This window comes from Protomyctophum bolini (genome assembly GCF_963924005.1).
Source record: "Protomyctophum bolini genome assembly, chromosome: 7".
NCBI lineage: Eukaryota > Metazoa > Chordata > Actinopteri > Myctophiformes > Myctophidae > Protomyctophum > Protomyctophum bolini.
Window position 1 is genome coordinate 27205954 of NC_137868.1, and position 11630 is coordinate 27217583.

The window sequence follows — 11630 nt, forward strand, 5'->3', positions numbered from 1 at the left end:
AGGCGGAAGAAATACCATTTGTGACTAACAGCAGTCATTTAGCTCTCAGATAAAAGCCACTTTAGTCCCCAGAGTAAAACCATTAGTGAACAGAGGTTGGTAATGGCTACTCTTTGAAGCCGAGGAGAGGACAGCTTAAGGAGGACGTGAGGCTCTAAAGAATGACCATAGGACTTCCTGATTCACCAAGGGCCATCGATTAGCACCGTGACCTCGCAAGGGTCTCGGCCTCTCGGGTTGTATGAGTGTTGAAAGGGGTGTTCTGTTTGTCTGATCTGTGTGTGTGTGTGTGTGTGTGTGTGTGTGTGTGTGTGTGTGTGTGTGTGTGTGTGTGTGTGTGTGTGTGTGTGTGTGTGTGTGTGTGTGTGTGTGTGTGTGTGTGTGTGTGTGTGTGTGTGTGTGCGTGAGTGCATGTGTGTGTTTGTTTGCACAACTTGAGTCACTTTATCATCAGATTAAGCGTGATGTAGCATTTGGTGGCTCTTCCTGTTGTATTTCACTCAAGGGTCAAGGAAGGATGGACCACAAGTCCACAACAGAACACAATTAAGTCATGTAAGGGTAATAAGTGAGGATTCATTGTAGGTGAAAAGAAGGCCTTTCACTTTTCACTTGGTCATTTCTTTTTTTTAATGAGTTCATGACTTTCCAAGAAATTGAAACATGCTAAAAAAATATATTATTTCACTGTTCAATGATTATACAGGGATCAATACATGAGCAGGGTAGTGCTTGGCATGGTTTCCTCCACCGTTGGTGTGTGTGAATGTAATGCACATTGATAAAGGCACTACCGTATATAAATGCACCGTTTACCATTCATTACATACATGTTTTCTGAGTATCAGTGATCTTCAATGACACCAATGGCTGATCTATAGGCTAACTTTGTAAAACTACTTTTATTATTAGTCCCTTTATTACCAGTAAGACGCCTGAGGGGCGTCTTGAGTGTACATTCGGTCGCAATTAATATATTGAATACTATTATCTCATGCAATCATTTTGCAAAAAAAAAGTAAATTGGGTAGAAATAAGAATATAAGAGAGAAAGGATTCCCATAGTATTCTCAGCCTTTTAAAAAATACCTTTTAGTAGTAAATGGTGCATTTATATAGCGCCTTTATCCAAGGCGCTTTACACAGATTGTGCATTACATTCACCCATTCACACACACATTCATACACCGATGGCGGAGGGAAACCATGCAAGGCACCAACCTGCACATCGGGAGCAATTAGGGGTTCAGAGTCTTGCTCAAGGACACTACGACACTAACTCTGGGAGAGCTCTGGGATTGAACTGGGAACCTCGTGACTTCCATGCGGCCACTCTAACCCCTGAGCCACTGTCGCCCCAAGTAAGTGGAGACAGACAGGAAATGAGAAGAGAGAGATGAGAGACATACAAAGTCTGTCAGGAACAATAACTCCCGACTTCTTTGGACAGCCAGTCTGTAGTAATCTGTGTAGTAGTCTGTTTGGTATACCTTTACAGTCTGTAGTAATTTGTGTAGTAGTCTGTTTGGTATACCTTTACAGTCTGTAGTAATCTGTGTAGTAGTCTGTTTGGTATACCTTTACAGTCTGTAGAAATCTGTGTAGTAGTCTGTTTGGTATACCTTTACAGTCTGTAGAAATCTGTGTAGTAGTCTGTTTGGTATACCTTTACAGTCTGTAGAAATCTGTGTAGTAGTCTGTTTGGTATACCTTTACAGTCTGTAGTTATCTGTGTAGTAGTCTGTTTGGTATACCTTTACAGTCTGTAGAAATCTGTGTAGTAGTCTGTTTGGTATACCTTTACAGTCTGTAGAAATCTGTGTAGTAGTCTGTTTGGTATACCTTTACAGTCTGTAGTAATCTGTGTAGTAGTCTGTTTGGTATACCTTTACAGTCTGTAGTAATCTGTTTGGTATACCTTTACAGTCTGTAGTAATCTGTTTGGTATACCTTTACAGTCTGTAGTAATCTGTTTGGTATACCTTTACAGTCTGTAGTAATCTGTTTGGTATACCTTTACAGTCTGTAGTAATCTGTTTGGTATACCTTTACAGTCTGTAGTAATCTGTTTGCTATACCTTTACAGTCTGTAGTAATCTGTGTAGTAGTCTGTTTGGTGGAGAGCTACCTTTACAGTCTGTAGTAATCTGTATAGTAGTCTGTTTGGTATACCTTTACAGTCTGTAGTAATCTGTATAGTAGTCTGTTTGGTATACCTTTACAGTCTGTAGTAATCTGTATAGTAGTCTGTTTGGCGGAGAGCTACCTTTACAGTCTGTAGTAATCTGTGTAGTAGTCTGTTTGGTATACCTTTACAGTCTGTAGTAATTTGTGTAGTAGTCTGTTTGGTATACCTTTACAGTCTGTAGTAATCTGTGTAGTAGTCTGTTTGGTATACCTTTACAGTCTGTAGAAATCTGTGTAGTAGTCTGTTTGGTATACCTTTACAGTCTGTAGAAATCTGTGTAGTAGTCTGTTTGGTATACCTTTACAGTCTGTAGTTATCTGTGTAGTAGTCTGTTTGGTATACCTTTACAGTCTGTAGAAATCTGTGTAGTAGTCTGTTTGGTATACCTTTACAGTCTGTAGAAATCTGTGTAGTAGTCTGTTTGGTATACCTTTACAGTCTGTAGTAATCTGTGTAGTAGTCTGTTTGGTATACCTTTACAGTCTGTAGTAATCTGTTTGGTATACCTTTACAGTCTGTAGTAATCTGTTTGGTATACCTTTACAGTCTGTAGTAATCTGTTTGGTATACCTTTACAGTCTGTAGTAATCTGTTTGGTATACCTTTACAGTCTGTAGTAATCTGTTTGGTATACCTTTACAGTCTGTAGTAATCTGTTTGCTATACCTTTACAGTCTGTAGTAATCTGTGTAGTAGTCTGTTTGGTGGAGAGCTACCTTTACAGTCTGTAGTAATCTGTATAGTAGTCTGTTTGGTATACCTTTACAGTCTGTAGTAATCTGTATAGTAGTCTGTTTGGTATACCTTTACAGTCTGTAGTAATCTGTATAGTAGTCTGTTTGGCGGAGAGCTACCTTTACAGTCTGTAGTAATCTGTATAGTAGTCTGTTTGGTATACCTTTACAGTCTGTAGTAATCTGTATAGTAGTCTGTTTGGTATACCTTTACAGTCTGTAGTAATCTGTATAGTAGTCTGTTTGGTGGAGAGCTACCATTACATTCTGTAGTAATCTGTGTAGTAGTCTGTTTGGTGGAGAGCTACACTAAAATGTTACGTACTCTGATTGTTTGGGAAGATCATAGAGATGCGCCAGTTGTTTACCTGCTGGTGATGCTATCAGTGTTGTTTCGACACTTTTCCAAGAGTAGAAACAGTCACCACTTAAACCCTATATGAACTCCCGTTTGACCAGGTCCCCCAGGGCTCTATACTTCCCCCACTATACACCCAATCTATCTAGGCTATATCTGCTATTTTCACTGAATGTTCCCAGTTCCCCCAGAATAGGGACACTATAGGGTAGGGCCTACATGTGAATCATACGGAATCATACATGTCAAGTTTGTCTCTGTGATTCTTGCCAATCCATGAATATGGATACCTGACCATAAATAACACACACTGTTTCTGTTGCATCATGCATCCATCTGAATGTCTTTTTTCTTTTTTAATAGATGGAGACATCACTGATTCATCACCATCTGTTTACCATCTGTCACCAATCAACACAATTGATGAAGAGTTCCTCTAATCCATGTGAATTAGAAAAAGATGCTAGATCATACTAGTGAAATCTTAACCCTTTTGTTGTTGATTTAACTTCAAAGGACAACAACATCATGCAAAAAACAGAGACTGCCAGGGCCCAATGCTGGGTTACTTTATATGACATATCAGTAATAAGGCATGGTTAGATGATCTAACACTGGGCAGGGGCATTAGAGTGCGGTCAATTGAATCCAAAATGTCTAATTTCAAAACAAAACTAACAGACAGCTACACTGTCCCCATTTTTGACAGAGACAAACACAGCCAAACATCGTTGTGTATAGGCAATTATTCTGTCAATGTGTCCCAAATTTAAAAACGAATTTCTATAGTTGCTAGAATATGACATGTTTGACAGCTTGTAGACCAACTATTTATTATTGGTGAAAACATCAATATAATCAATATAACTCTCTAACATCTAGATTGGCATTGGACCCAACAATCTGGCGTCAGTCGGGCTCTAGCGCGCACGCACACACACGCACGCACGCACGCACGCACGCACGCACGCACGCACGCACACACGCACACACACACACACACACACACACACACACACACACACACACACACACACTCTCTCTCTCTCTCTCTCTCTACATTACAAACCCCCCACTCTGTTTATATTTATTCATTATCCTGTGGTAACATTTACTTTCAAAAGCATTTCAAACCACCAATTACATGGTATAAGGTTCTCACAAAATAATATGAGCATGTGCATGAACAGAGTGCTTCTTGGCCCCAAATATCCCCATTGCAAACATATGGAACTGTTGGTAAATGCAGCTCATTGTCCTGTGAAACACTGTGATGATGGAATACTTGTCAACTTAACTCTCACAGCCTGCAGCCCAGAGGTCTGTGTGACCTCAAAGAACACCCAGCAGCGCAAACTATGACATCAGAGGGAGCGTTTGGGATGGGGGTGGGCTTTTGGAGGGTTAAGTGAGAGAGGGCTTGTCTCTCACTTGGGGGGGGGGGGGTTGTATACTGTACAGGAGTAGAGGAGGAAAATAAGGCAAGCAGAAGCGGAGATGGAGAGTTAAGTGGGGACGGAGGGAGGGAGAAGAATGGAAAGAGAACGGTGGTGCAGACACAAAGACGGAAAATGAAAGGAGAAAGATTAACTGGGAGAGGGGGAGGGGAGAGAGAGAGAGACGTATGGAGAGAGTTATCCTTTAAAACGTATAAAGTACTACTCTAATTTGGCACGGTGGTCTGGTCTCAGAGATTGCCATGGTAACAGTAAAAACAATTTGCAGGGTAGGGCATCACCGTCTAGCCTAGACGTACTTGTTTTCTCTCTCTCGCTCACTCTGTTCTCTCTCTCTCTCATGCACACACACACCACACACACACACACACACACACACACACCCGAAGTTTCTCCCACTCATAAACAAATTAACAATTATTATACACTCAAAATCTCTACGAAAGCAAATTGTTTGGAATTTGGGATCATCCTATACCTTTCAATTCTCTCCCCATTGTTCTCCTACTGTCTGCTTCTATACTGCTGTCTATCTCTCTCTCTAGGCGAGTGAGTGGCTGATGTTTCGAGCGGAAGAAGTCTGCATTTGCCAACCTGTATTAGTTGCATATCCATGCATAGGCAGAGAATTGTAAATCCTCCTCATCAATATGCTACACGACAGAACCCATAATCTGACACAGCGGCGTCACGTCGCATCAAACAGGTGCCACATGGTCAGCTCTCAGCTGACATCAGGGCTCTCCATATATGGGCATTCCCATATATGGGCTTAATATTGATGACATCAGAGATCTCCATCCCTGATGATGTCACGTAATGTCACGAGGCATGACCATATATGGTCATGGCTGGGGGTGAAGGACTAACAAACTGATGGGAAATGCACGTTTTCATAGTAAAAATAGTAGTTGCAATAACTCTACATATACTGCACGTGGAATTTTATTTTATTAATGTGTTTTTTGGACACCGGTGATAGCAGCCTATAGCCAGGGACATCATGGCACAGTGGAAAATATGAGACAGAGCCTCAGGGACGGAGACAGGAGGAGGAGGGAGGAAGGTGCTTTCCTGCAAGGGTTCAAATGTCAAGTCTACCCATTACAAGTACTAATCCACGTCAACTGTCTTCCCATGTGGAAGAGAAGGGTGTGTGTCAATACAATATACAATAAAAGATTATTTTGTGTTTGTTATTTTTTCTCATAACATCAGCACTCATAATACAATATGCTTATGACATCTTGTTTGTCTTTAAAAATCAAATGCCCATGGTAATGTTGAAATGAAGCCATGTTGACATTTAGAAGCCTGTACATGTATGGCAGAGTCACTTTCATTCATTGCAGATTCACTGCCACTACGTTACGAGACATGAATGCAGTGTGTTATTATATCAAATGAAACCAGTCACGAGATGTATTTATATTGAACACATAACGTCTCACGTCATCATAGTGCCCTAAACAAACATTAGAAGTCTGTAGACTTGGCTGCCATATGCATGTAATTTCAAAAGTCAGGCATTGGAGCGCCCCTCAAAAAAGCAATACCGTATGATGAATGTCATCTTTATGACTGTCTTAAGATTGACCAAAAGTCAATCATGTTTAGAGCTTGTAGATCGGCCATTTTATCCATAACATCCAGGCATTATTATGTCATGCCAAATACCAAAAAGCCATTGTTTAAGAAATATGTTACAAATAATGTTTGTTTTATTCTGCATATGATTGAAAGGTAAAGGTATTTTGACATTTCATATCCAACATCTAGTTTAGTCCCAGAGTCATAAGAGACAAGACACTTCACACATTTCTCGTAGCCTCAATTAGAATTAGGCCAAATAAACACAAGTGTTAGGCAAGAGGTTTCTTATTAAGACAACATGGGCTGTATTTTGCGTGTCTTAAGTACCAGGTCTTATTCCCTAACTTGAGTAAACTAAAGACCTGGAGGCGTGATCAATGCTCTTTGGCCACTCAGAATAGCCAAATGGCATTGATCACGCCTCCAGGTCTTTAGTTTACTCAAGTTAGGGAATAAGACCTGGTACGCAAAATACAGCCCCATGACTCATGAGACAGTAGAGAGGAACATAGTTGAAGGAGTACTTCACCCATTTTCAACCATACTGTATTTTCTCATAGTTGGTCCTCTCCGCAGTGCAGAGGTCCCAAGTTGATCATATAGAATCTATTGTTCTTGCGTCAAAAAATAAGGTAAAAATTACCAAACCAGTCTAACCATGATTTCACTGGTAGGTTTCAGAACCGTCCAGGCGAATAGACAGAAATGGAACAATCTTATGATTTATAGCATTAAAGGAGTAGTTCACCCAAAAAAAGATTTATTTCACCCAGCTAATTGCTTCCCAAGTGGTCAGACTCCCAGAAGCAGCGAGTGCATTCTCGGGGGGAGGGGCGGCAGCTGCCAGAGAAGGTGGGTGGATTATAACAGCTCCGTTCCACGGCACTGTCGGTCCGTTCCGCGGCCGCCACTCCAGACGCCGTAACTGCCGCTCACTTCCGCGGCAGTGCGTTGGTCCGACATGCATTGCGTCGTGCTTGTGGATAGGGTTAGGGTTTGGGGTGTCGGACTGATGCCGCCGAGAAACACTGCTGCAGGCTGATGCCGCTGCCGGAAAATGCACTCGCTCTCCCTCCAGACTCAAGTGCAGCATGGGAAGAGCAGTGAGTGTTTTGCTCAGGGACACCTACCTAAACACATTGCTGGGGCTTGGAATCGAACCTAGGACCTCTCTACCCATCTAGCTATGTCCAAGCAATGCTAACAAGATATTTTGATGTTGACTTTGAGCAAAATTCTCTCCTGTAACTTGTGACAATAAAATCACAAGCCTGGTGAAGGACAAGAATGACTTTGGTTGCATATGTATGCAGAATGTGTCCCTCCCTATTATCCCTATATTTAATGCTGCATTATGCAATATACTGTCATTCTGTTTTCATGATGTACAGTAGTATCAACGACAAACCATGTCAGATTTACAGCTTTCTGATGAGACAGATTCTGTCCTCCCTAAATATTATTCCATCCTGATGACTGATTGCATTTTGTGGATTTTGGGGGGATAGGACTATTTTTCCAATTTAGCTAAATTCAAGAGAATCTCAGGGTAACATACAGCCCTCTAGAGAGATGTGAGGAAATCATAGAGAGTAGGTTGTCATGTATGTGGAGAGGAGACACATGGTACCAATTGGACTCTTGCTGTTGGAGTGACACTCTCTGTTAGGAAGAGCGAGAATGCGGCTCTGTACGTGTGGGGGTGTGTGTGGTACATTTATATGTGTGTGTGTATGTGCATGCGTGCGACGTGCGTGCATATATGTCTGTGAGAGAGAGAGAGACAGAGATGGATGGTGGAAGAATTAAAAGACAGACTGTGTGTGTTCTTGTGAGCCTATAACATTTAGAATGCGGCCTCGCCGGCTCACTTGTTAAGCTAAACATAGTTACTCCTTGTTCTACTGTAGCCTATAAAGTGTGAGTGCTACAGTTTGTATACTCCTAAAGTTCGGAAGTGAGTTTGCATTGAGTTCCCAAGAACTCACAAGACTTCCAATGTTTTTTGTCCTCATGAAGTTTTCGATTTATTCAGAAAATAAGGTCTGTACGGGTGCAGTACTTAGTTTAGACAGTTTTTGGTTTAGACTGTCATTGGTTACACCAGTCATTAGTCCTACAACTACAACCTATCTCAAACCCTCAACCTAAACCTAACCTCCCACGGGGCAGCACACCTAAACCTAACCTTAACCCATAACCAATGACTAGTCTAAACTAAGTATGCACCACCTGTGGTACTGGTTAACATACCGTAAGCTTAACATGACGTTTGAAGCTGATGTTTTTCCACTTCTACAATTGCTTGTGCAGTCCAAACATCATAGAAAGTGTGTTGAATTGTGGAGATCATAATTTGTTGATCAAAAGTGTGTTTATTGGCCACAGATTGTGTTTTTGTTTGTAAATAGATTCAAAATCCAAGCAAACTGGAATATATATCTATTTGATAGGAATCCATGATCCAACTTAATTTGTTGGCCTTAATGGCCTACAAGATGTTATCCCTGCGTTGCTGTCGCATTATTCCTTGACCACTTACCCTACACTGCTGCTGCACTACATATTCCTTGACCACTCTCGACCACCCTACCTTGTGTCGTTTGGTAAATGTTCATGGCACATATACTACTCTGACCTTGCACTTTGGAAGAGCATCTGCTAAATGCCATATGTTCGATTGTAAATTTTAACATGGTAGCTTACCTCCTGTGTGTGTGTGTGTGTGTGTGTGTGTGTGTGTGTGTGTGTGTGTGTGTGTGTGTGTGTGTGTGTGTGTGTGTGCGTGCGTGCATGCGCACGACTGCGCGTTCGTCCGTGTGTGCGTGCGTGTATTTGTGTTTGTACCAACATGCAAGTATGTGTCTCTGACAATCCCACAGGGCACAAGACCCGATGTTGACATTCAATCAACAGTCCCATTTAGGTTGGGTTTCTGACTGAGCTGTCAAGAAACAGGATTTCACGCCCTCCAGCCACACCTTATGGAGCATGCCAGTCAATGATTTGTGGTTGTGGTTGAACTTGACAAAACAGTGATGATTTAAAACCACCCAGCCATGCAACAAAACTCTGAAAATCACATTGGCTTTAACCGCTTGAACACTAGCATCTATATTCTGAGGGCCATTGGCCAAAACAGGCTATTTTGTGTAGATGGAAAACAGCGGTACAGAGCCAACAGTATACTACGTCTAGAGAAGTGCTTAAGATGTGGAAGGTTCAGTCCTGCTCACAGACTCTTTGACTATAGTCTCAGATCAAGAAAAAAGAAAAACTTCTGAATATCAAATGAAAAGAAAAGAAAAGCTTTTTTATATTCACATTTTATTACAGTCTCAACACACTTTACAATGTTTAAACAAGACTGAATTTTGAACCAACTTCGAGAGAATATATGAGAAGGAGGTGAGCAAATGGAGGGTGATAAAAAGCAAGATAAAGACAGCCTGTTCATTTCTGCCATTGCAGAGCTTACAGCAGAGATGGGCAACTCTGACTGTGACGAGGGCCAAAAAAGCTTTAGACAATTATTGGCCCAGAGGTTGATTCAAACATTCTCCAAAGTAGTGATGAGAGATTGTACTTGAAGTACTGAACTTCAAAGAAATCACTGAACAGAACACTGTATACACAGCATTCACAGTCCTTCAGTGTGCTCTCTCACACATGTAAGGACACACATGCGCGCGCGCACACACACACACACACACGCACACGTACACGCATACGCACAGGCACGCACACACACAAACATGGACATTGGACACACAACAACACTTAAGCCGAGATAAAAGCATGAGAAGACAGCTGGCTGCAGTTTTCTCAAGTCCACTCAAACACCTGTACCTTCTCCTCCTTCACTCAAAGATAAACAATGTATTGGCAACAAAAACAGCTGATAATAATAATAGGACATGAGGCATGTTTCCCATTACTGATGTGTTACATCCGCAGTTTTACTATCAGATTGTGGGAATTGAACAGGTTCTTCTGTTGCTTTCAGCATTGCAGTGTATTCCTTTGTTCAGCTGCATTCATTATTGTTCATAAACTATTACTATTGCCTTCATGTACCAACTAAAAACACAAATCACAAAACCATAATGATTCTTCATTTACAGCAGGTGTCTGTTGTCTTCAATTTGGAACATAAAACATCCTGCCTCACCACTTCACAGTAAAAACTCCTCTATCACTTCATCTAAATCAGATTTTCCAAAACTTCACAGACTCAGATTCAGATACTGACCACCTCCGCTCACTGACCAAATCCGTTCTTTGGCTGAAGGGCAGATGCATGACTTTTGTTCAGAATTATGCTGCTATATTGGACTCTGATGGCAGAAGAAAAACAAACCACAGATCAGCACTGTGAAATGATTTGTGAACATGGGCTTGGGCCATGTTCCCTCCCTGGATAATTGCTTCATATGTACTCTTCAACACAACACTATGGCTCCCTGACCATTATAGAGACTAGCAGACATAGGGCACATAGAATGAACATGACGCTTTTTATTATTGTTAATGCACATGGTGTGTGGCACTACCTTTTGAAATCAGTATGAATACATTGACCAGATACTGTAAGTCCAGTGGCCATAGCTACTATAGCAACTATATCAAATCTAGCCAAGGTTAATTCTGGTGCTTTTTGCCCGTGTGTCACATTTTTTTCTCATAACCTTATGGTCATGAAGTGGGTCATGACCGAAAGAATAAGATTTTGAAAGTAAGCGTCCAAAATGAGTTTTGGCCGATGGGTGGCTGGCATCTCCCTTAGAGATATGTTGAGAAGTTCAGTCACGCGAGAGAGACTGAGAGTAGAGTCGCTGGAAAGGAGCCAGCTTAGGTGGTTCGGGCATCTGGTTAGGATGCCTCTCGAGTGTCTCCCTAGGGAGGTCCTTGATGCACATCCCACTGGGAGGAGACCCCGGGGCAGACCAAGGCGCAGATGGAGGTATTACATTGCCTCACTGGCCTTGGAACGCCTCAGGATCCCCAGGAGGAAGTTACTAAGGTTGCTATGGAGAGGGAAGTCTGGAGCTATCTGGTAGAGCTGTTGCCCCCACGTTCCGACTACGGATAAGCGGTTGAAGATGGATGGATGGATGGATGGATGGAGCCATATCAACGCTTACATCCTCCACAATAAACGAGACATCTGGCACATGCTTGTGATGGCACATGCCACGTTGACTCTCAAGATGGGTTTATTCCCATATTTTTTCTACATGTCCACTCTAGACAGTCCTAACTCTATACTCAAAGCCTGGAAGTCTTCAGGGTTGAAAGTC